This window comes from Electrophorus electricus, chromosome 7 (genome assembly GCF_041902795.1).
Source record: "Electrophorus electricus isolate QZ-2024a chromosome 7, ASM4190279v1, whole genome shotgun sequence".
Classification (NCBI taxonomy): domain Eukaryota; kingdom Metazoa; phylum Chordata; class Actinopteri; order Gymnotiformes; family Gymnotidae; genus Electrophorus; species Electrophorus electricus.
Window position 1 is genome coordinate 31640001 of NC_137503.1, and position 25000 is coordinate 31665000.

The window sequence follows — 25000 nt, forward strand, 5'->3', positions numbered from 1 at the left end:
AAATCTCATCCTTAATCTTGTTTAATTTAATCTGGGGACCATAAAGAAAACACGTGCAACACACACACAGCCTGTGCATCTGCAATCAATATCATATCATAATTTTAAGTTTTGACTGCGTGTGTTCGCTTCCATTTCTGAAGATCATGTCTCTTAAAATAAAATGTCAGTAACTTATTTTTTTTCTATGTTAACACATTTTACTGTACCAATAGTCATTGCCTCAAGTGCCCATCTATGTGAGAGGAGTATAAAGGCGGTCTGTCGGTGGTCATGTCACTGCTGTGGTCTTCAAGATGAGGCAAAAACCTGACAAGGTCTGATTAACCAGCCACACCAGGCACAAACATCTGGAGTGAAGAATCGGCGAGACAGGGATGAAGACGCTCAAACCGCATGGCTCTGATCCTGCAGACAGGTGAAGAGAGAAGACCACCAGTCCACCACTTTGACTCCGTTAAGCACGTAATGGGTCTTAACGGAGCACGCTTAGATAATTGCATAATTGGTGCAGTGGCCCACACCGGCAGGCTTCTTGTGCATGTGCGGAATGACGCATGTGCACATTCATGCACTCTTACCATGTCACTCCCATACACGCACATGACGCAGCCTTGTGTCAGCAGGCTTTTTAGGCTTTTCGGTGGGGAATCCGACTCAATATTTCTTACTGCTCTGTTTCCTTGCTCAATGGTGCTCTATAGTTAGTCATGTTGGTAATAGATGGGATGTAGCCATTGTAATAAAACCAGGTAGTGTCAGAATAAAAGTGTTTGAAAGTAGAAAACAAGTCATCAGTTGGAATGCTAGTTGGCTGTAATTTTTCAAGGAACTGAAAATGTTAATGTTAAACAAAAGTTATGACACGTGTAAAATTGTACACAAGTTACATTATAGAAGTGGAAGAGAGTTGAATGGGTGGGCTAGGGGCATGGACACAGTGGATACAGCAAGCACCAGCCAGCAGACGGGGGAGTCTCACACATCATCCACGCACGACACAACACGCAATACTGGAAGGAACACAGCACTCGAAAAACAGCAGGGTTACGAAGGAGGCCTCAGAAAGCCACCAAACATGACCAAGCTTACACAAGCTAACTATGTGTAGGTAGTAAAGACATTCTGAGGAGCAGCAGGTGGGCGGGGCCAGGGGCGGGGCCAGAGGAACAGCGGGGAATCCTGGAATGGCGACGCCCAGAGCCCAAACAGCACCAAGCCCCTCTGACTTGAACTGTGAGTGAAGTTGCCCTCTGGGGGTTTGCCTTTGAGAAGAGGCATGAAGTTAGCAGGGGGAAATCTGTCTTTCTGGCAGTATAATCAAGGAAGTGTTATTTACACACAGCAGAATGTGGCCATCAGCGGTTGTTTGCTTACTCAATGGATTCCAATATTCCCAAAACTGTATTCTGCAGTTCCCAGATACGTTATATCTGTGCGTGTATGCGCAAGCGTGAGCGCCAGGGTTCCCTTATCCAGTTAGCTGACACTGTAGACTGTACTCACTCAGACGCTCATCAGATGTGTGCAGAAACACGCATGTCACCTTAAACAGAGCCAGTCCACTGGATCCAGCCCCATATGCCTGGGTGGGAGCCACGGTTCTTTTGTATTTCTCTGCGTCTCACTCTCACCTTGTGTCGCTAGCAGTGACGGTAATGGCACACGGCCTCGACAGGGAGGCTTTTCTTCCTCATTGAAATTTCGATGACTGAGCGTGCGGAAATGACGCGAACAAAAGAAAATTAGCCAGAGTGATGGGACACACAGCGACTGACAGCGCCAGCCAGCCATTTCCAATTTCACAGACCCCACACACCCATCTCAAGCTATTTCGGCCCTCATCACTGCTTGCCAACCTGCACACACACACACACGCACACATACACACACACACGCACACACACACACACACACACACGCACACACGCACGGAGCAATCTCCATTGGAACAGCTTTCAAAGAAGCCCTTATTTTCCCCCGGTTTTGCCTACAGTTTCCAACTAACCCCACTGATCTTGCCATGCTGTGAGTCGGGTAAATTGCATGCCTTCGGTGGCTATTTCTCCAGACAAGCACAATTTTCCCACCGAGACAAATTCACCAGTATTCCCGGATAATGCACGGTGAAAATCTACATTGGTGAGAAGACACCTGGTGCTGTGGTGCACTCTAATATCAGAGCCAAGCGCTGGACTGTAGCACGCATGCCTGCAGACAGACAGAGCCTCCGGTTCCTTCTCCAGAGCCTGGGGAGGAGGAGAGCTAGCCGTCTCCGTGTCCCGTGTCGGATCCATGTTGGATCTGAGACCCGGCATGAAGCACGATCCAAAATGTGGACCCAGAAAAACACCAACAGAGAGAGAAAGAGAAAGAGAGAAAACTCACCTTTGATCCAAACGAGGAGTGTGTGTGTGTGTGTGTGTGTGTGTGTGTGTGTGTGTGTGTGTGTGTGTGTGGGGAACACCCCTCGGTACCATGCCACGCATGCCAGGCTACAGCATTCCCTCACGCAGCCTGGCAGTCCTGCCCTCTATCTGCACGCGACACACTCACATTCGAGCTTACACGCTCATCCACCCTGCAGCGCCTACGACCATGACACTGTCTATGGCTCGTATGACCCCCTAACTCACCGCACACCTGCGGTTTATGCTAATGTAACGTCCACCCTAGGGCCAAAGATACAGCTCTGGATGCTGATGTACAGTCTAATGTCCTCGCTGCTGGAAAACTATCACTTCATAGTGATCTACAGACATGCTACGGTGTCTGGGGAACAGAATCCATACAGCAAGGGAGGAGGACATCTATGAAACCCTGAGCGTGGGATTGGTGGATTCACCTGTCATTTACCAACCACTGACTCACATGTATTGGATAGCTAGGGAATTATATTACACACTTTGGGTTGACAACTCACCTCTGATCTGTTTCTCTATTAAAGCCTTAAACGTAGTGTTCTTCATCATTTTTCTTATTGATCGAAGATTATCCTCGAACAATATAAATGTCCACACAAATGCTCAAACCAAATGTTCCATCAAAAATCTGTATTTTACCCACGTGAGGGTGAAAGTCCCGCTCTCAGGTGTTGTATGTGCTGAGCCTCACCCACCACCCCACTTGGGGGTTATTATGGTTTTATGCTCGTTCCGTTCTGTTTGTGTGTCTGTAATTAATAATGCGCTGGCTTCCTTTTCTTCTACTTAGTGAACTTTTACATTGTGTTTTCATTCTTTCCAGACTCTCTGGAGCTGAAGTTACTGCTGAATTACCAGTAATCAATAATGAATTATCCATAAAACACCATTGCATAAAAAACGAGCATCTTCCGCTTTTGGAAGTTTGGAAGAGACGTCTAGCATCCAAAAGCAGCACTTCCAAAACTAGTCCATATCATGTCAAAAGTGAAACATGCAGTGAAACCAGTGATTCACACTTCTGCACGTCCTACTGATTCAGACACCTGAATCATCAACAACCATGTGAACAAATAGACCCTGCATCTGAAGTGGTTAACCTTTCCTCTACACACACCCAGACGACATCACTCCTCCTCTATACACACACACACACATCACTCCTCCTCAACACACACACCCAGACGACATCACTCCTCCTCCACACACACACACACACACACACACACTCACACACACACACACACATCACCTTACCTCCTGAACACACACACCCAGATGACATCACTCCTCCTCTACACACAAACACACACACACACACACACACACACACACACGTCACTCCTCTTCAACACACACACCCAGACGACATCACTCCTCCTCGACACACACCCAGACAACATCACTCCTCCTCTACACACACCCAGACGACATCACTCCTCCTCGACACACACACACACACACACACACACGCGTCACTCCTCTTCAACACACACCCAGATGACATCACTCCTCCTCGACATATCCAGACGTCACGTTTCCTCCTCTACACACACTCTTTGTCCTCTACACACACACATCACCTTTCCTCTTCTACATTCTACTTTGGCATCACTCTGCTGTAAGAGGGGCACACCTCACTACGACCTTGGGCTAGCTCAGCTCCAGCACACGCACACACACGCACACACACACACACACACACATACACACATTCATATACATACATACATATATATATATATATATATATATATATATATATGATGCTTACTGTACATTCACCACACATGCAAACAAACACACACACACACACACACAAATACGCTGTTGTAATCAGTCCAGGAGGAAATGGTGTCATTACTTAGCAGTTATCTCTTGGTGTGCACTCGTCTTTCTGCTGTGGTAACACTTCGTCTCTGTCTTCCTTGCTCACCGTCCCCTCTGCTTAGAGTCCCAAACTGAGACTACTATCTAGCCCACGTACATGTTGTCGGGCGGAGAGGGGGTTTATGTGCTGAGATCTGACCCGCCTGTACGTTGAGAACAGCAGATACACAGCAGTCTTTTTCACGGCAGGACAGAGCTCCTCCCAGCATGTCTTCCCTGCCAAGCAACCGGCCCAGATGAAGTCGCACTCTCCACACGGGAGCCGTCGCATTTCTCCTTTACTGAAATCAGTTCTTGTGAGGGATCGGCTGTTCAAAGCATATTGTTGGTGGAGAAAAGCAAGAGGCCTCGTTTGGTGAGTGAGGCAGCTGTTGAAAGGTAATCAGCATATAGCACAGCGTCAGTAATCATGGAATCTGATACACCTGTGTTGTCTGGGACTTTAACAGGAGGAAACTCACAGTCGTCAGCAATGAGTAATGTATAACATGCAAACATATGAGTAAGCGAACCCATATCATTCCATGCCCTTGTATGCATCACACACACACACACACACGCACACACCACCATACTCCATTTAAGGCTATGTCTGAAGTTAACACAATTAGATAGAGGCTAATGGAATTTCGGCCTGCCAAAGATAAATGTGACTTCATTAGAACTGGCCTTGAGAGACTGTCAGAGCAGACCACTGATGAAGAAATGTGGCTGTCCACTGTCGCTTTCGCACATGCATTCACACGCAATCCATCCTCCTGCAGCGCGCGTGACAGTCTGGCCTTCGGGTGGGATGGGAGGGGGTGTGGGGAGATATGGGAAGACTGACAGCCTGTTTTGCATACCTTTCTTTCATACGAGCCGAGCGTCACGCCCTGGGAGAGCCGCAGTGGCTTCCGTCACGCCAGGCCGGCGATTTATCCTCTAAAAACCTCCGGGAGGAAGAGCAGGGGCCAGCCACACAACACAAGACAGAAGCAATCAAAGAGGGAGCTCTTACACACCTAAGAGATAACACACTCACGAGAGCGCGCGTGTTTTAGGGCTCGGATGATGGAAAACGGGACGAAGACGGGCGTCCTGTAGCCCTTTGATGATGGAAGGACATTTGTAAAGGGCTAAAACATCAAGATTGGATTGTGCTGTGGCGCGGGGGCATGAAGCAGCTGGTTTGATTCGCCGTGCTTTGTGCTCGTTGCACTGGGGGTAAATTCAAACATATTGCACGTGGATCGTTGGTGCAGGTCTTGTGCAGAGCAAGAAAAATCTCTGCCCGTCCGCCAAAGAGAAGCGGAAAGACACGCGTCTCCCGCCTGCTTCAGCAGGGAATTTCTGATCCGCCACCACCCCTGTGTCCGCAGTTCCATCAAAGGCCCTTACAGACGCTGATCCTTGGCGGCCAGTGGAACGCCTACACGCCCGTTCCTGGAGCAGGCATTCCGAGCTGGTTTCTGACCAGAAAATGTCATCCCTTGAATGCAGAGTTATCCTTCACGTGTGAAGTGGTGTGCCGTACAAGGCCTTAGTTAGTAAAGGGCTCTGCTGTTGGAGGCATGTGATTGACAGCCTTGTTGTTTGGGTTCCAAGCCCTACTTAAGCTGAATCATCGAGTTGCTATGGTGAAATCCAGTTACCTTGACAATGTGGGTGGACAGAGTACTCAGAGCATAACGGGTAAGCATCAGTAGGGGCACAGGGCTTAAAAAACAAAACATGCACCTCAACGCATCTCAGAACAGGTTTATTTCATCTCCTCTCCTGTTTTGATTTATGCATGTTTATGCCTGTTTATACACATTTACAATATATGTGTGAAGAAAAGCAGCCCAATCTGAATCTTTGTGTGTGTGTGTGTGTGTGTGTGTGTGTGTGTGTGTGTGTATGTGTGTGTGTGTGTGTGTGTGTGTGTGTGTGTGTGTGTGAGAGAGAGATCACTGCCATATCATTCATTGCAAGAACATTAAACATTGCATCAGCAGTCAGCATAGCTGGAGGTGGCAGAAATTAGTTGTTGCATCTAAATACCAAGTTACACAGAAGGTACCATAGCTAGCAATGTTGTAGCCACGTGTGTCACACACACACACACACACACACACACACACACACACACAAATTACTTTCTAGATTTGAATCTTGTTTTTTCCTTGTCTAACCTTAATTGCTTTTCTGCATTTCAGATTGAGGGGCCTCATCTCTGTTGTGTCCACCCTGCCTATCTGTGATTAAGTGCTCAAAGACAGAGACAGACAGACAAAGCCAGACCTTTACACACCAGGGGAAGAAGGCTAAGAGGGCTCAGCTAAATAACTTCTAAATGGTTCAATATATAGCCTGTCTCTTCTGTACAAAAGCATGACTACTACATCCATTAAACAGAAATAAAGCAAACGCACATTTGTATACACACACACACACCTGCATACATGCATACACACATACATGTCTAAAAGTAAAAGATGTTATCCTTCAGCATCAAACGACAGAACTGCTATAGATGTGATTGATGTCCAATGTCAAATCAATGTGTATTTTTCTCCCTCACACACACACAGGCTATAGCTTCCAGTAACACACACACACACACACACACACACACACACACACACACACACACACACACACACACACACACAGATATATGCCTATTCATCAGAACCGGCCTTAAAATCAAAAGCAGACCATTCTCCAGCTATTTCACAATTCACTAACAAGCTTAGTGAGTCTCACTCCAGCTGCCGCAGACACACATTCCTGGAGCTACTCCTGGACCTTGGTCTCTGTCGGTTCTCACCCTTTAAACACCAGCCTCAGCACAGCCGACCCTCTGAGCCCCACAGGTCTGGGGAACCAGTGTGTAAACGCTATGTATACCGGAGATGTTGTCTTTTATGTCTCTCAATGCCGTTTTACTGACTAAAAAGCATCTTTGGGTCCTTGATAAGTACTGTATAAATACAATGTCTTATTATTATTAATGCAGGTGCATTAATGCAGGTGCATTCCCATTAATGCTAAAACAATGGGTTAAAATTCAAAAGGTTACTTACCACATTTCAAACAATTATTAAATGTGGTCTCCCAGCAGGACAAATAATATCTCCTCGGCAGGACAAATCTCAGCATCCACTCCCACTGGTTCACTCACGTGGAGTCAAACAACCACTGAATTCTCAAACCCAGCCAATCTCTTTCATGCATACGTACTGGACCCTCATGCCATGTATTATAATAGACCAATTTACATCTCTGCAAGGTACCAAAAAAAGACCCTACCTCTTCTCCTATGAAATCACGGGCAAACACACACCCTCCCTCGGGGGTCTTCTTCCTCCGTGTGCACCTGAAGTGCCTGACCTGGCCTCTTTTCCCTGTCGTCCTCTTGGAAAATGAAGTGGTCTGTGATTCAGGAGGGACCCCCTCCTCCAACCTGTCTCCGTGGCTCCGTGGGTGCGGGTATCCCAGCAGCTGGTAGCAATCCTTTCCCCAGGAGTGGCAGTGGAGGTGTGGCTGACTCAACAGCTCGGTGAGGGTGGACTACAGGACTACCCAGCTTACAGCAGAGTGAGGATCAGATACACACACACACACACACACACACAGTTCCCTGTACAGACACACACTGCTCCACACACACGCGGCAGGCCGTGTTGCTACTCTCTGTTCTCAGTGCTACCTTATTGCCCAGAATAGCCGCGCCTCTCTCTCTCTCTCTCTTTCTCTCTCTCCCTCTCCCACTCTCTTCTCTCTCTCTTCTCTCTCTCTTCTCTCTCTCTCTTCTCTCTCTCTCTCTCTCTCTCTCTCTCCCTCTCTCTTCTCTCTCTTCTCTCTCCCTCTCTCTCTTCTATCTCTCCCTCACTCTCTCTCTCTCTTCTATCTCTCCCTCACTCTCTCTCTCTCTCCCACTCTCTTCTCTCTCTCTTCTCTCTCCCTCTCTCTTCTCTCTTCTTTCTCTCTCTCTCTCTCTCTCTCTCTCTCCCTCTCACTCCCTCTTTCTTCTCTCTGTCTGTCTCTCTCTCTCTCTCTCCCACTCTCTTCTCTCTCTCTCTCTCTCTCTCCCTTTCTTCTCTCTCTCTGTCTTGCTCTCTCTCTCTCTTCTCTCTCTCTCTCTCCCTCTCACTCCCTCTTTCTTCTCTCTCTCTGTCTTGCTCTCTCTCTCTCTTCTCTCCCTCTCTTCTCTCTCTCTCTCCCTCTTTCTTCTCTCTCTCTGTCTTGCTCTCTCTCTTCTCTCTCTCTCTCTCCCTCTCACTCCCTTTCTTCTCTCTCTGTCTTGCTCTCTCTTCTCTCTCTCTCTCCCTCTCACTCCCTTTCTTCTCTCTCTCTGTCTTGTTCTCTCTCTCTTCTCTCTCTCTCTCCCTCTCACTCCCTCTTTCTTCTCTCTGTCTGTCTTGCTCTCTCTCTCTCTTCTCTCTCTCTCTCTCCCTCCCTCACTCCCTCTTTCTTCTCTCTCTCTGTCTTGCTCTCTCTCTCTCTCTCCCTCTCTCTCTCTCTCTTCTCTCTCTCTCTCTCTCCCTCACTCCCTCTTTCTTCTCTCTCTCTGTCTTGCTCTCTCTCTCTCTCTTTCACACATGCCTCTATCCCTCACGCTGCTTTTTGTCCTCCATCATTTTCTCAGATATTCTTTTTAGGGATTCTTTAAGTTGGAGTAGTGAGAATCAGTGAGCCAGAGTGTCCTCTTCCTGACTGATCTCATGCCATTTGAGCATGTCACATCCCCAAGGTCGTCCGCGATCACTGAGAAGCGCTTTTGGGATGGCGGGGGTGTGGCATCCTTCCTGTTGACTCTCTGACACACCTGCCTGCAACAGTTACAGTCACGCCGTACTTGCATCCAGAACAGAGAAAGTCGTGAGTGCTAAGTTGGTTTACAACAACTGAAAATCATAGTATTTACAAGCTTCATAAAGCATTCTCTTGCTATTTGTTGACCAAAACTCAATCAACCGCATCAACATGTAAATCAACATGTAATATGAAATTCATTAATTTATATTTTCAGGGTTATACATATATCCCAAGTACACATATGTGGTTCGGTGAATTACAATCAAGTCACAAATTATCAAGATGTAAATGATATATTATGATTAAGTATTAATTGCAGCAAATAACCATTATAGAAGATATTATATAAGAAAAAACTGCTGGGGTTGAATTAATTAACACTGGTAGCAAATGAACCTTTGTAATGTCCATTTGTGTAGACTGGACATACATACACAGGAGACGGTAAATTCAGCACTGGGTTTCCTGGTACATATCAACTGTGTGACTTTAAAATGACTAATTATGTTTAAATCTTAGCCTATTGTTTAACCAAACCTAAACAAATTAGACCTTCACAAGGAATTATGGCATTTGAAGGGAGATTCCAAACCATAGAGAGTGAAAACATTCCGATTGAAGGAACTTCAAACTATGCAGGAAGTATCGTGTATTGATTTATTACTAGACAGGGAGTTGATACGCAAGTTTACCCATCAGTCTCCTGATGAGCCTGCTGTCGGGTTGGTTATCCGAGAGCAGCAAATAAACAGAAGCGTGTCAGAGTTCACTTATGTGTGTGAGCACGATTAATATTTCACACACTTTTGCCGAAAACAAATCAATGATGTGGAAGAGGAGCTCAGGGAAGAGTCGTGGCTCCTCCGTGTGCAGAGGACTCATCTGAAGTGGGTCGGGCATCTCACGAGGACGGCCCCGAGCGCCTCCGAGGAACCCCCGCCACAGGGACGGACAATGTGTCCCAGCTGGCCTGGGAAGGTCAGGGGATCCCCTTTGAGGAGCTGAAGGACAAACACAACAGAGCTTCTCTGAGAGGGGATGGGTTGGGATGAGATCTTTTGTCTACTTAGCCAACGTTAGTAGATGTAAATACTGGCTACAGCAACCATATTCATTTAATGCGTGAAACACAGGGTCAGCCTTGCACGGCTACACTTCAGTAGTTCGCCAGCCACATTAGCAAACAAAGGAACTGCCAAATGGCGCAGCTGTCAGGAGAAAGTGAGAAAAAAAAGTGACATGCGTAATGTTCTCCACACGGTGATGTTGTAGGGCGTTCCGTGATTAGTGTGTAGGGAATACCAGGACACTGCCTAGGGGGCCCTGTGGATCAGAATGTGACTCCAGTCTTTCGAGTGCCTTTTTCTTGCTCCTCGGCTGTAGTCATTGTTAGCCTTGGAGTTCTGCTTCAGAAGAGCAGAACCGAAATAAAAATGGAATCTATTGATCTGTTAACAGGAGGAACAGAGAAAATGATTTGGTGAGTAAAATAAGAAACTTTGGAGTTTCTTTGCAAATCTGCACAACTTATATAAAACAGTACATCACCTATATTACATCCATCATATCCATATTACTTGTACAGAAATGTTTAATGTCTAATGAAGTTTAATGCAATTATGTGCTTGTATACAGAGGTAAATAAGTTAGCCTACATATTGGCTGTTAGCATTGATTGCTAATGTCATTACCACACAGTAAACTAACCTTCTAACCCCTCCATAACACAACCACTGTGAGAGGTGTCAACGTTCACACCACTATACAGACACCCCAAAATATATTACACACAGATGTGAATCCATCAAATCTTTCACATATTAATCTGCCTTTGGGTATAGACTCTCATTCCCCACTCCTGGAAGAAACTACATATCTTTCATATTAGTTTCGGTGTATTTACTGAATAAATTACAGTAATCACATTTATTTTATCTACTTACTGAATATTATGACTTAAGATTAAAGATTTAGTAATAGGCTGACTGAAACTGAAGAGCAACTGTGCCTTTAGTAAGTAAATGTACTTACGTGCTATTAAAATCCAGCCACACTGCAGGGACTCTTAAATAATGTGGAAGCACTTCAAAAGCACGAGTCTGCATTTTGCTACTGCAGTGTACGTTTACTGAATCTATGGCAATGTCTCCTCCTGCATCAGTGTTCTGCAAGCTGTCCTGCAAGCTGTCCTACAGATGCCCTTAACGCCACTACCTTGCAGAAAGTGGAACGGCTAATAGACTCTTCCATGATCCCCAACACCCAATTATTCCTGAGTGGATCTGTGAATGAAGGACCAGCTCTAAACTGAGTGGAGGATTTTGAATCAACATGCTGAAATTCATTAGACCCACTGGGCTGGAACATTAAACTAAATGATTACACGTAACCAACTCTTAACCAAAGCCAAATAAAGGAGGCACATTGCAGGTGGACCCTAAACCCAACAACCCGTCCTGGCGGGCGTACGTCAGCCGGCGTTATTTTCCGCGCGAGGATGAACAGGTTTGTGCTTGGGTTAACGCAGCCTGACTGCTTGCGTGTGCCCACACTCAAAGGTAATTACATTTCCACTTGGAATGAGCATTCACAGATTTAATTCTGCTTATCAAACGTGTCCAATGCAGATCTGAGATCAGATTGTGGCTCATTAATTCCTGCAGGTTAACCAGAGCTGGGCAGCAGGAGAATGCAGGGGTAATTGAAAAGACTTCCTGCTTTGCGTGTGTGTGTGGGGTGGGGGTGGGGTGGGGTGGGGGGGGGGTTTAAAGGGGTGAACGCAATGAATTTTCTTTGGCTTTGGCTCTTCAATGTTTGTTTGTCCTTGTGTTTTATAAGGGTTGTTTATGAGGGCATATATTTCAGGTATTGTGGTGTTTATAACATGGATATGTGATTGTGCTGTGGGAAGTGATAGGCAGTTTGTGTGTGTGTGTGTGTGTGTGTGTGTGTGTGTGTGTGTGTGTGTGTGTGTGTGTGTGTGTGAGTGTGTGTGTGTGTGTGTGTGTGTGTGTGAGTGTGTGTGTGAGTGTGTGTGTGAGTGTGTGTGTGTGTGAGTGTGTGTGTGTGTGTGTGAGTGTGTGTGTGTGTGAGTGTGTGTGTGTGTGTGTGTGTGTGTGTGTGTGTGAGTGTGTGTGTGTGTGTGTGTGTGTGTGTGTGTGAGTGTGTGTGTGAGTGTGTGTGTGTGTGTGTGTGTGTGTGTGTGTGTGAGTGTGTGTGTGTGTGTGTGAGTGTGTGTGTGTGTGTGTGTGTGTGTGTGTGTGTGTGTGAGTGTGTGTGTGTGTGTGTGTGAGTGTGTGTGTGTGTGTGTGTGTGTGTGTGTGTGTGTGTGTGAGTGTGTGTGTGTGTGTGTGTGTGTGTGTGAGTGTGTGTGTGAGTGTGTGTGTGTGAGTGTGTGTGTGTGTGAGTGTGTGTGTGTGTGTGTGTGTGTGTGTGTGTGTGTGTGTGTGTGTGTGTGAGAGAGAGAGAAGAGTGAGAGCTCACAGCAGCATTTTTAGGGATGAGTCTGTCATAGAAAAGTGGCCAAGGGTTTTAAAGGTTAAACTGTGTTAGCCGTTTCTGACGATGAGGCCAAATTGAATGTCTGCAGTGTGGTTTAAAGGCATGCATGTGTGCAGAGAGAGGGAGAGAGAGGGAGAGGGAGAAAAAGAGGTAAAGAGACAGAGTGAGAGAGGGAGGAAGAAAGGTGAAGAGAGAGAGAAGCTTTAGGCAACATGTTCTTTGGTACATGTTGTTGTATGATCTCAAAATCTCGAGTAAGAACTGTGATAAACTCTGTCCTATAAACAGAGTGTAAGGCAGCCCGTGTGAGCCCGGCCCATGCGAGCCCGGCCCGTGTGAGCCCGTGTCCCGTGTCTCTGATCAGCGCTCAGCTACTGAGAAGCAACGGGAGGCCCAGAGGATTGTAGGACATACCACACCATTCCATCACTATATATAAGCATGTGTGACTGTAGTAGACACCGGTATCAGTTTTGGTTTGTGATGCATTGCAAATAGACAAACTCATTTGTTATTCATCTTAATTTTAAGATGTACATCACACACACACACACACACACACACACACACACACACACACACACAAACTTCACACATCTTTGCACACCCTCGTCTCTCGAGGTGAAGGGACCGTCGCGTCGCATCCAACAAAGATGGATGAGCCCCTCTCCCGTGAGCCGAGCTATATCTCATTCCTCTCTTCCTCTCTTTCCTCTCCTCCTCCCCCTCCATCCCTCCATCCAGAAGACCAAATCAATAGAAACAGTGCTCCTCCCGAAAGCACTCCCTGTCCAGTGCTGGCAGACAGCGTGCACTCATAAATCAGGCACTAAGCCATGGAGCGGGCAGGCAGAGAGATGGAGCTTGTGATCAGAAAAAGAGACGAGCCTGGACGACAGGGACAAGCCTGGACGTCGGAGCCTCCGCGTCTGTTCCGTGGCCCCGCCGCAGGGGAGGGACCAGAGCCACACATCCCACAGCCTGCTGGGCCCAATTACAGCCCACAGACTGGGCTCAGGTTTACAGGTAAGAAGACAAAAAGCACCATTGATTGTAGCATAGCGAGAGTGCGTGTGTGTGCAGGTGTGAGGGTGCATACATACACACACACACACACACACACACACACACACACACACATGCGCACGCACATGCACACGCACTCCGCTTGCTCGAGTAGGAGGTAAAATGTCACGGGAATGTGGGAAACACATAAATCATACAACACAGCCATCAGACAAGCAGGGGTGCGAAGGGTCCAGAAGTGGCATGAACTCAATTTCAATACATTTATAGAGAGAAGGGCCCTAACAGCACAGGCAGCCGTGAACAGGGGGCCGCTACTGTCTGACAGGAGACAGAGTTAAAGCGTGTGAGCACACCGAATCCGATGACGGAGGGCTATCTATCCGAGAGAAAGCCCGGAGTTAGGCTCAGCTTCCTTTTCCTGCTGCACACATCAAAGGACTGGGGTTCAGGGGTATCCTATTACACTGATTGGTGAAGGTGTGGTGTCCATTACAGATAGGTGACGGGAGGGGTGTGTGTGAGTGTGTGTGTGTGTAAGGTGCATCTCTCTGCAGCCTTTGTACACAATATTCATTTATGTAAACAGGCTCTATGGTGTGGAATGGCAATGGTAATATTGCACTTGGAGATATAGTATCAGGGACCAGGCAAAACACTCTGCTTGAAGTACCTTAATGCTTCATGCACTTTTCTTTTTCCATGGGGGTACACCTCCTCATCTGCATATTTATCTGAAGAGGAGCAGTTAATTGTCACAGATCACATGAATATTTATGAGCCGCTTTACCCCAAGACTTAACTACATGGTCTAAGGAATGAAGCTTAGTTACTGAAAATGGTCAACTTATTTCTCTCTCTCTCTCTCTCTCTCTCTCTCTCTCTCTCTCTCTCTCTCTCTTTTCCCTTTCTTTCTTTCTACGCCTCTCTGTTCAGTTATTGATCTCTTCAGCGGGTGTGGGGTGCCGAGTGAACATTCCTCTTCCTCTGGGCATCCCACAGGTTGGAGTATTAATAAGGAAGGGATGGCTGTGATCTTTCCATCGGAATAATGAGGATGTGATCCCACTAACACTGTAGGACGCGCTATCTCTGTGTCAAGCCATCCAGCGTGCTTTTGTAAACGAAACATCAGGCTCCAATGACTTGTTTCAACCTACTGTCTGTTTGCAGTTTTACAGGGTGGATGATGAAGATGAAAGTTGCTTGTGCGTGTGTGTGTGCGCGTGTGTGTGTGCGCGTGTGAGTGCGCGTGTGTGTGTGCGCGTGTGAGTGTGTGGGGAGGGGGGGGGGTTGTAGAGACAATGTTTGGAGAATGGATCCTCCCAAGTATAAATCACTCATGCCACTCTTTGATAATATTTGCAAATGCTAAATGGGATCATTCCCAATCCCAATCATGTGCTAATTGAGATTATTGCTTCAGATGACAGTGCAAGGCATTTGAGCAGAACACAGAGTGACTAGATGAGTTCACGCTCACTTAATTGGTGATCACTGATCAATTAGTGAGCTTTGTGTCTGTTGTTTGGTTGAACATGACTGGACACTGCAGGGGTCTGAGGAAGTTAATCGTTGCCACCAAAAATATTAACACAAACATCAATCAGTATCTTTAATGGCTTTAATGGTTATGAGCAAAAACTGTGTGTGTGCTTGTAGTCTGTTATCTGCAGTCAGGATTGATGAAATTACTGTTGGAGTGGGTTTTTTCTGTTGTTGTCAACAAACTGCAATACCCTGTAAACTCTGTGCTATTTACCATTAGGACAGGAAGGTCTATTGGCATTTGGCAAACAATTCTGTCCCCAGTGTAAGCCTCCACTATTCTAAGAGCATCTGTCTATGGATTATAATGAACTCCGATGAGGTTGCTGTCCAAAAAGCAGTGTATAAGGATAATGAATGCCGGAGACCCACAGCATAAACAGCACGCATATCTAAGATTTTTAAAAGAGTCCAATGAATGCATCTCTTTCATTAAAAACCTGCCCTGTAGTTATAAAGAAATGAATTGATCCTTTGAAACTCCTTTTGAGATATTAAAAAGGCAATGTGACTTAGAACAGAGTGCCTCACTCCAGATCAAGAAACCCATTCAGCAGCTGTGGTGAGCCCAACCACCATCCAGGCCAACGTGTGTGCATCCGGCATGCAAACCAAGCCAAATCAGGGCTTTCCTGCACCAAGCCCATGCACACTGGGTGCATGTGAACGTGTACGGGATTTCGAGTGGGATTTGTGGGTGGAGGGGGGTCTGGCTCCACCAGCGTGGAGCTCAGGAAAGACTCAGGGAGAAAGCCATCAGACAGCCATCAGACAGACAGCCACGCCTTCCGTTCCACTGGGGACCTGTCCAAGAGCCCAAACAGGCTCAGTATCGCACCGAGAGCAACACCAAAGGCTGCTACACTACATTCAAGACCTGATTCAGAGGTCTGGATGTGATTTCACACTGCAAGACAGCTTTCATAATATTCCTGAGACTTTAGAACAGAAGGGTTAACTTCTTTGGTTTGTTTTGTTTACACTTGTGCTGATTCTAAAGCACAGGGATAGCTGTATCCTGAGTTACACACAGGGATAGCTATCTTCCTGTGTTACACTGGCACTGGATTGATTGTGCAGTAGCATTAGTGCTGGATTGCTGCTCAAAGTCTGATGAGAAACAGAAACAGAATATCTATGGAAAGAGTTAAAGAAACATGATGGAATTGAACTACAAACAGTTGCCCTTAGCTAACAAAATATCTACATGTCAGCGTGATTGCGTGTGCACGTATGCATCCTTCCAAATGTCTGTGTGTACAAAGTGCACGGGTAGCTGAGCACATGTATAATGCACACGGCGTAGCACTCCACGGTGTAGCACTCCATGCGACACTGCATGTGCACATGCACCTCGTAGCTTGTGTTTATCTCCGTGACAGGTACAAGATGGTCACGTGACTGCATGCTTCACGTGACTGCATGCTCAGGATGCAAACGCTATGCCTGTGTGTGCACACACTTCAGTTTGCATGCCATCACCACTGCTCAAGGCTTTGCAGTTCATTATCAGGAGAAAGTGTGTGTGTGCGCGCGCGTTGGAAAATGTGACGTTGAAAAATGAGCGCGGAGCTGTGTGGCTCTCCCGGGCTCGGGCACCTGCCAGCTCTATGAGGCGGAGTGCACGTGTGGTTTGCGCTCAGCTTCATGTTCTGTGTTCCAATGCCAACCTGCTACACCCATCAGGAGACAGCAAGAGAATCCATAAAAAAACACCTAGCGTCCTTGAAAGTTGTTCTGGAGCCTCAAAAGTAACTTTCCCTTGGAGTATCTGGGGCTGATTTAGGACACAGCCTGGTGATTCCTCTGGAGTAACAGAGGGTTCTGATTTAGGACACAGCCTAGTGATTCCTACAAGCTTACACATCCCAGGAATGCTGTTTCCATTACCAAGTCTGCATGTAATTCTGCACTAGCCGTGTTTGACAGGAGGGGACACCATGGCAGAATTCAGGCAGAATGAGATCCAGTCAGAGTTAAACCTGCACTGCAGCCGTTGCTGATTTGGTAGTCCAGCATGTCAATCATAGTAGTTTCCATAGTAGCCTCACAGGCACAATTTGCTTCAGCACCAAATTAGAGTCAGGGGTAGCAGGAGAGGCACTGTGGCAAAAGAAACGTTGCGTCACCCTGCGTTATTTGTACATGCTTAGTCTTCTGTGTTCCTCAATTCTTTTTTTCCCTCCAAGTTTCTGCTTTTGTTCGATAAGCCAATAATAGCCTTTGATGCGTACAGGGGGAGCAGAGTTCTACTCCCAGATCAATCCTGGCAGGTTTCTCTTCAGCCGGCCTCGGTGGAGCTGGATAACTGTAGGCCAGCGCTGCCATTGTCTGCTTTATTTCTCTCTGAAAGGACCTTAACGCCGTAGCCGGACGGCGCCTCGGTCTCGCTCGGGCACTGTTAGGCCATTAGTCGGACCGTTTACGTGGCTGGACATCGCCAGAGATGGAAGGAACAGGTGCCAGGGGACAGACGAACAGACAGGAGGTGTGTTTCGTCTGTGTGCGCCTGCACTAGGGGTGATTGTGTTAAAGCAGAGAGAATGCCACTGTGTGTGAGTGTGAGAGAGAGAGAGAGAGAGAGATCGGTTTCAAATGTGGATATAAAGGAAGTGTTAACAAAAGGCAATGAAAGATGCAACAGGACATGTTCATCTAATCAGCCCAGATGACGGATGACTAAATTCACTCTATAGTAGAGAAAACAATAACCATTATTCTGTGAGGAAAGAAAAAGACTGCTGAGAATAGAACCTACTCATAAAGCCACATGCCAGAGAGAGAGAGAGAGAGAGAGAGAGAGAGAGAGAGAGAGAGAGAGAGAGAGAGAGAGAGAGAGAGACATACAAGCAGCATTTGACACATGAGCAAACATATCAAGGTGTGTAGGCGGTGAATAGTGTGCTGAAGGTTTATAATCTACAGTTAGGCTGCTGTCAGCAGTTGCAAGCTGTGTGTGTCACCGACACAAAGTCAATTCCCACCCTGGGTACCTAAGACCAGTCTCTGCTAAGTCTGACAGCCGAGAACATTTTACAGTATAGCCATATTAATATCTAGCGCTGGTGGGGGTTTTTTTATATATGAGCTTAAAAAGATACGATAAGTCGATTTTCTAGCGTGCTTACCGTGAGGAAAAGCCCCCAGGCGTCACATCTAAGAGCTGATTAGAATTTGTGCATGGTTAGCAGGGACTTTTCTAGCGCACAGCAGATCTTCCTCTTTTAAGGCTCTCTTCAGTGTTTCTCAAGACATGCGGCTGATTAACGTTATCATTTCATTACGAAATGTTTCTTTTCGAAGCTACATTAAATGGCCCCCTGGTGTCCTGTTGTAGGGAGATACGTTATGAAAGCGCGGTAGGGAACAGCAGACCGGTCCAGCGGCTTTCGGCTGCCGGAACGTGGAACGCACTTCCCGTTATCAGCCTCTCGTCGTGAGTGTTCACACAGACAGCGGTCTCCTGGCCCAGGTCTGCCAGGAGGTCGGGTCAGCCTTCTTGCGTGGAGGAAAGTCCTGCGCAAAAGATCGACCTGTGCAGCGCCACTCACAAGCCACATTAACCACAAGACAAAATTACAAAGACGGTTTGTAATTGCCCGAGAGCGGCTGAATGGAGACAAGCCTCTCAGAGGTAGATGTCTAGTGGGTGAGAGATTTAATCATTTTAAAGAGAGAAAGAGAGGGAAAGAGATTTAGTCATTTTAAAAGAGTGTGTACAGTTGTGGCCAAAAGTTGAGACTGACAAATTGTTTTTTTAACAGTTTACTGCCTCAGTTTTGTTTTGTTTTTTTTTTGTCAGATGTTTATATTGCACAGTGAAGTACAATTATAAACATTTATACATTTTTAAAACTGTTTATTGACAAATACATCCAGTTTAAGCAAAGACTTAATATGCACAGTCTTGACCCTTCTTTTTAAGACTTCTGCAGTTCACCTTGGCATGCTGGATATCAGCTTCTGGGCAAAATCTTGACTGATAGCAATTCATTTTTGCCTGATCAGTGCTTGGAGTTGATCACAGTTTCTGTGTGTTTGTTTGTCCGCCCTCTTTTTGAGGACTGACCACAGGTTCTCAATGGCATTGAGATTTGGGGAATTTCTTGGCTATGGACCCAAAATTTCAATGTCTTGTTCACCAAGCCACTTGGTTATCACTTTTACCTTGTGACATGACGCCGCATTGTTGACCACCACATTGCTCCTGGATCTTTGGGAGAAGTTGCTCTTGGAGGATGTTTTGGTACCATTCCTTATTCATGGCAGCATTGAAGCAATATTTAAGCAGGAGTTTAAAAAAATTTCAGGACCACGGACAGCAGAACAAATCCTGGGAAATGTGTCTACAGTTCCTCGGCAGTGTGGAAATGTAATGACTCCAGCAGGACCCAAATGCAGGAGGCGGCTTGTTAAACGAGGGAAATCCGAACACGAAGGGCAAAATAAACAGAGGGAAAGGGGGAACACTGGGGGTAAAATAACACACGACCGAAGTAAACGGGAAAGCGATGGCACCGACAGTACTAGGAGCATAATAAACATGACTGAAGGAACGTCAGAGTCTATGTAGTAGTCCAGGGTCATATTACTAACACGGAGAGCAAGCAAAACACATGAAGGCAAACAGTGGGAGCAGGCTAAGACAGAGGCCAGGAAACTCGGGACTAGGAGAACCACGAAGGCTACGAGCACAAAACTCACATCCGTTCATTCACACGCAATGAACAGCAAACACACAGATTTCAAGACAGGGTTTAAATACCTGAACTTAACACGACCAGAAACGAGGGACAGGTGTGGGAAAGCAAACGAGACTCGGAGAAAACGAAACCATGGAACGGAACAACCAGGAACCAAAGGAAAACAGGGAAACAGGGACGACAGGGGGGTGTCCATTCGTGACAGAAAACTCCGTGATAGTGACGATAGTAAGAATATTCAGTGACAATTCATTTATTTGTGATACCATTCCTATTATCATTTGAAAAATAAGTATTTGAAAATCAATGTAATGCTAGTACAAAGGCAACCAAAGCAAAGTTCAATCTAAACAATTTAAAATTAAGGGTTTTTCTCAGGTTTAACTGACCACATGGTAACCATGGTATCATGTTGCCATGTTAATGGTCAATCCTCCTGTTAGAGAGAAGAAGGCCAGTGCGACCAGAAAAAGACTTCTCTCAATAAGCAAACACACACACACACCTCTTTTTGTGTGTAGAACAATATTACCCTTTCAGAAGGGAATTAGCCTGAGCTAATACTACTGTGATCAATAGAGACAACAAGGTAGCTATTTGGTGTTTGTTCAATGGGTCGCTCTGTTTGCCAGAAGAGCGATGTGCATATGTGCGCTTGTGTGTGTGTGTAAGTGTAAATGTGCACAAATGCAGTGTTAATATGGTTTCACAATGCTCTCTGCTCACTGCATGCACTGAAGGCCACAGTAGGACAAACGCATTCCAGGATAAAAGCTCTTAGCCATAAAAACAAAACCTCTGAACCTGCCACCCTTCAGATGTCCACAATTGCAGCCAGTGGGTTGGCATGCGTACGCTCTCGTGTTTGAAATGTAAGGGTGGGAGGCAAAAATAGATAGATAGATAGATAGATAGAGAGAGAGAGAGAGAGAGAGAGAGAGAGAGAGAGAGAGAGAGAGAGAGATAGATAGATAGATAGATAGATAGATAGATAGATAGATAGATAGATAGATAGATAGATAGATAGATACTTTGAGAGAGTATATCCCAAAATAAACAGAGGGTGATGCTTTTTCAAAATAATTTACATTTTAATTAATATGGTTGCTTTAGTACTCCCTATCCAATTTTAGGGGGGAAAAAATCTAAAACATTTAAATGAAGATTAGTAAAAGACAAACTTTTTTCATCAAACAGCATTTACAAGTTAGACAGGTCTCGCAGAGCACAGGCTGGGGTGCGGAGTTCTGATCATGCACAGGTCAAGGGACAGCCATTATTGTTTTGGCATCACTGAGGCCCAATTTGCGTTGTGCCCAAACTTTATCCTTTGAGACACCCTGTGGTCTTAGCTCACTGTTCTAATTGCGCGACTGAATGGTTCCAGACAGGTATTATAACAGCAGACTAATTACACAAAGCAGATGGACAGTGCTAGTACTGACCTCAGCTCAGCAGTTTACTCAAACAAAAGAGCCGCATCTGTCTCACAGAGAGGTGGAAAGCTGTTTTAAAAAATCCTAAGAATGTGATATGTGATCATTCCACTCTTGCAATTTTTGTCTGTAGGTTTTAAATGTTTTGCGTCAGTAATATGCAGTGCATTTTTACTGCCTGTTTAACGGTACAAGCCGAGCGTAAGAAGATCATTTAAACATGGAACTATGCATGTGTAGTCTCTGTGACTCTCAACAGACATACATTTACTGCATTTCGCTGACGCTTTTATCCAAAGCGACTTACAATTATGACTGCGTACAACTTGAGTAATTGAGGATTAAGGGTCTTGCTCAGGGGCCCAACAGTGGCAACTCAGCAGTGGTGAACCAGCAACCTTCCGATTACAAGTCAAGCACCTTAACCGCTGAGCTACCAGAGCCAATGCCCTGCTGCTGCCTTGCTATGAGAAGTTACTTAAGACCAAAACTTTCCCAGTTACTCTTAATTCTAAAAGGTTACACTCTTAACGAGGGCTTTGAGAGTGTGTATTTGTATTGTACCGACAGAGCGTAAGAGAAAAGGATCAAATTCTCGTGGTGTCTGTGTGAATTTGTTTCTGCTCATTTTATTCCGGCCACGTGATGGACTTTTCACGTGGCGTTTGTTTGTTCTTTGTTCCGTTTTGTCGCCACGTGCTTCTGTTGCGCTCCCCTGTCCTTTACATGTCGTTATGCCTCCTTCATAAGCCTCCTTCCTTGCTCCGCATGTTCCTCGTTACACTCCTTGTTAACGTGTGTATAGATGTCCGAGACCTTGTCCTGTTGTCTTGAGACCTTTAGAAACCCTGTTGCCACTCGCGTCCTGCAGGGCAGAACCTTAATTAATACTTAAGTACTGACTAAAGTAATGAACTGTCACTATTGTAGCTTTTAAATAAATACTCTTTTACTAGCGTTTTTGACCAGTCATAAATGTTTAATGCCTAAGCACTTATTAACTAAGTAAACCAATGTGATCATAAAACAATGTAAGAATATTTGGGGGGGGGGGGGGGGGTTTCATTAATTATGCATCACTATAATAAGTTTCATTTAAGAAAAATTTGCTTGGTTTAACCCTCTGATCTATGACCTAGTTCAGATCCGTAGCTGCCGTGCTAGGTTTGCATTGTCTTAGCTAGGCCAAACCTCACGTCTGGGAAGCTACGGGTCCAAAAACATAATCTTAATGAGCGCCTACTCGAGCCCCCATTAAATATGTCTGCTGGCCCTGGGCGTATACACTGGTCTCCATGTGTCTGTTCTGAATAGGAAACTCAGGCTTTATTGTTGTTTGGTGTTTCAGTAATGACAGTGTAGCACTCAAATAACAGAGGCACATGACACGTAATTACAGGATCTTCCATCTATGCTGTTGTTGGCAGGACCGTCTTACATTGTGTTTGTAACTGACAGGTAGTGAGAGAGTAGTGAGAGAAAGAATGAGTTTATACTCTAGTAGAATTTGGTTATCAGAGATGTGCTAACACATACTGTCACTGACCTTGAGACGACTGAGAGTCCCTGTGGACGACAAAATACTGTTTTCTAGTTATTAGGATAGGTGTCCTCCAGGAGTTTGGGTTACTGTGCTCACATGATACACAAGGGAAACACATGATCAAAGGACGCCTCTAGCTCTATAAACAAATGCTGGATTATTACTGAATCAATGACTCAGTCTGACATGCCCGATTTTCAGGCCGGACAAAACATAAACTCTTCAGCTATTTGAATGTAAAGTCATGCAGGTCAACAACACCTTCTCCTTTATTGTCGCTCCATGGGGATGTCGGCACCATTCCGCCCGTCTTCCCAGTGTCCCGACCTTTTCCTCGTTAGGGTCCTAACGAGGGCACCGCCCTGTTAATTACCACAACAAGTAAGGGGCAACAGCGTGGAGAGGAGACGCAGGTCTCCTATCACATGGGGTTTAACCTTTCCGCCACGCAGAGCAGTGCTCGTGCAGGTCTGGTCACGTGGGGGGGGCTCACGTGCTGCAACGTTACCCAGCAGTGAGCTCGCTGGAAACATTGGCAGAGAGCACTTATCCTGACGGCATCCCACCAAACAAAACCGTTTCAGCTCAGCGGAGTTCGCCAAGGCATGTTTCAATAGCTTTCACCCATCCGTGGGATTATTTGTTTTGTGGATCTACTCCCCAGGACAGCCGCCCATCAGCCGACCAGAAGGCACATGCATTTCGGTCAAACGTGACACATGCCCTGTGTGATCCTGATGAAATATATATCAAACGTTCGCCCCCAAAAACCACGTCCTAGTGCCCCAGATGCGATTGCAGCATGAAGAGTGGCGTCCTTCAGACGGCTGACGGCTTCATATGCTCCGCGTAACCCTCGTCAGAGGCAGAAAACCCAGGAGCTCTACTAATGCATCCCTGTCTTCTCAACCACATCCACATCCATATCCATTCAAATCCGGCTGCAACACAGTCCAACCTTTGCAGCCAAGAGACATTGTCCTGTCCAAGCTTGTTGGCACATCAGTGCTGCCAAAGCTCAGGGCATCGCGTAACAGCTTCACTGGCTGGAATTCACTGGAATTCAAAATTCCCCTTTTTCTCCCACGGCAGCCTTGGACGCCGCCGTCTGCCTCCGCTCCCACCGCACTGGACTCCTCAGCCTTTCCTTACTGGAGTTCCTAAACTGGGGAACTACTTCCCCCATACCATCTGCCGGTTTAACGCAGTTCCAAAGCTCGGCACCGTCTCGCTCCTCCTTCCGTTTCCGAGTTCCTTAATCTTCATCAGCACCCTCATGCTCTTAGATCTTCTGGCAGTAATCTCCTCACTGTACCTCACACCAGACTATCCGCTACGGGCGACGGGAACTCAGTTCTGCGGCACCACAACTGTGGGACGATCTCCGCCGGTCTCGCCAGGACCGTGGTTCTGTTACAGCTTTCACATCTCAGTTAAAGACTTGCCTCTTCATGCAACACTTCTCTACTTTCCTTGATTTTTTTCCCGCTCCTGTGAAGCGACCTTGGGTACAAGAAAAGCGCTATATAAATGGAACAAAAATTAAAATAAAATAAGATAAATATAAAAACAGACCCAAGACCTGGTTCTCCCTGGACCTTCAGACTGGTTCTCCCTGGTCATGCTTAACATGCCCAATCTGGAACATCTTTAATTATAGGCTTTTTTTTTCTTAATCTAATGACTTTTTGACTGCATTATTATTTAAACTTATAAATATTTATATTTTATAAATATTCAGTTTGCTTTGTTGTCCTTTATTTATTTCTTTTTTTATCCTTAGATATGTATCATTAATTTTGCCCTGTAATCTTATGTCATCCTTATTATTATTATTATTATTATTATTAATTACCATTATTAAGATAATTCTGTTAAAACATTCTTTCAGTTCATCTTGATGACTGCTTGTGAACAAGGAGAACCAAACATGTCATTCAGTGAACAATGGTTCCAAAATCCTTGAAAAGAGGAAGATACACTGGAATCATCATCATCTTCATCACTCTTCTGCCAAGGACGTTCCCTTCCCACTGGTTTAATGTGCCTTAAACAAATGAGGACTTGAACTTAATGGGTCTCAATAATGCCTGATGGTTTCTCCAGCACAAAAAACAGCTTTATCAGGGTCATAGGCTTTAAAGA

The 25000-nt window shown here is 45.8% G+C and overlaps 1 protein-coding gene and 1 long non-coding RNA gene across 2 annotated transcripts in view; both read right to left on the minus strand.

The window, feature by feature from the left end:
* dab1a (DAB adaptor protein 1a) overlaps window positions 1-7922 on the minus strand; it is a 241903-nt gene extending 233981 nt beyond the window's left edge. Inside the window, exon 1 of the mRNA XM_081717693.1 lies at window positions 7590-7922. The gene's annotated coding sequence lies outside the window, so the exon portion shown is untranslated. The remainder of the gene's footprint in view (window positions 1-7589) is intronic.
* A 12107-nt stretch (window positions 7923-20029) lies between these two features.
* LOC145658746 (uncharacterized) overlaps window positions 20030-25000 on the minus strand; it is a 5745-nt gene continuing 774 nt past the window's right edge. The window contains exons 2-4 of the long non-coding RNA XR_014124580.1: window positions 23117-24358; window positions 22859-22941; window positions 20030-22177 (exon numbers count right to left, since the gene is read on the minus strand). This is a non-coding gene — a long non-coding RNA (uncharacterized LOC145658746). The remainder of the gene's footprint in view (window positions 22178-22858; window positions 22942-23116; window positions 24359-25000) is intronic.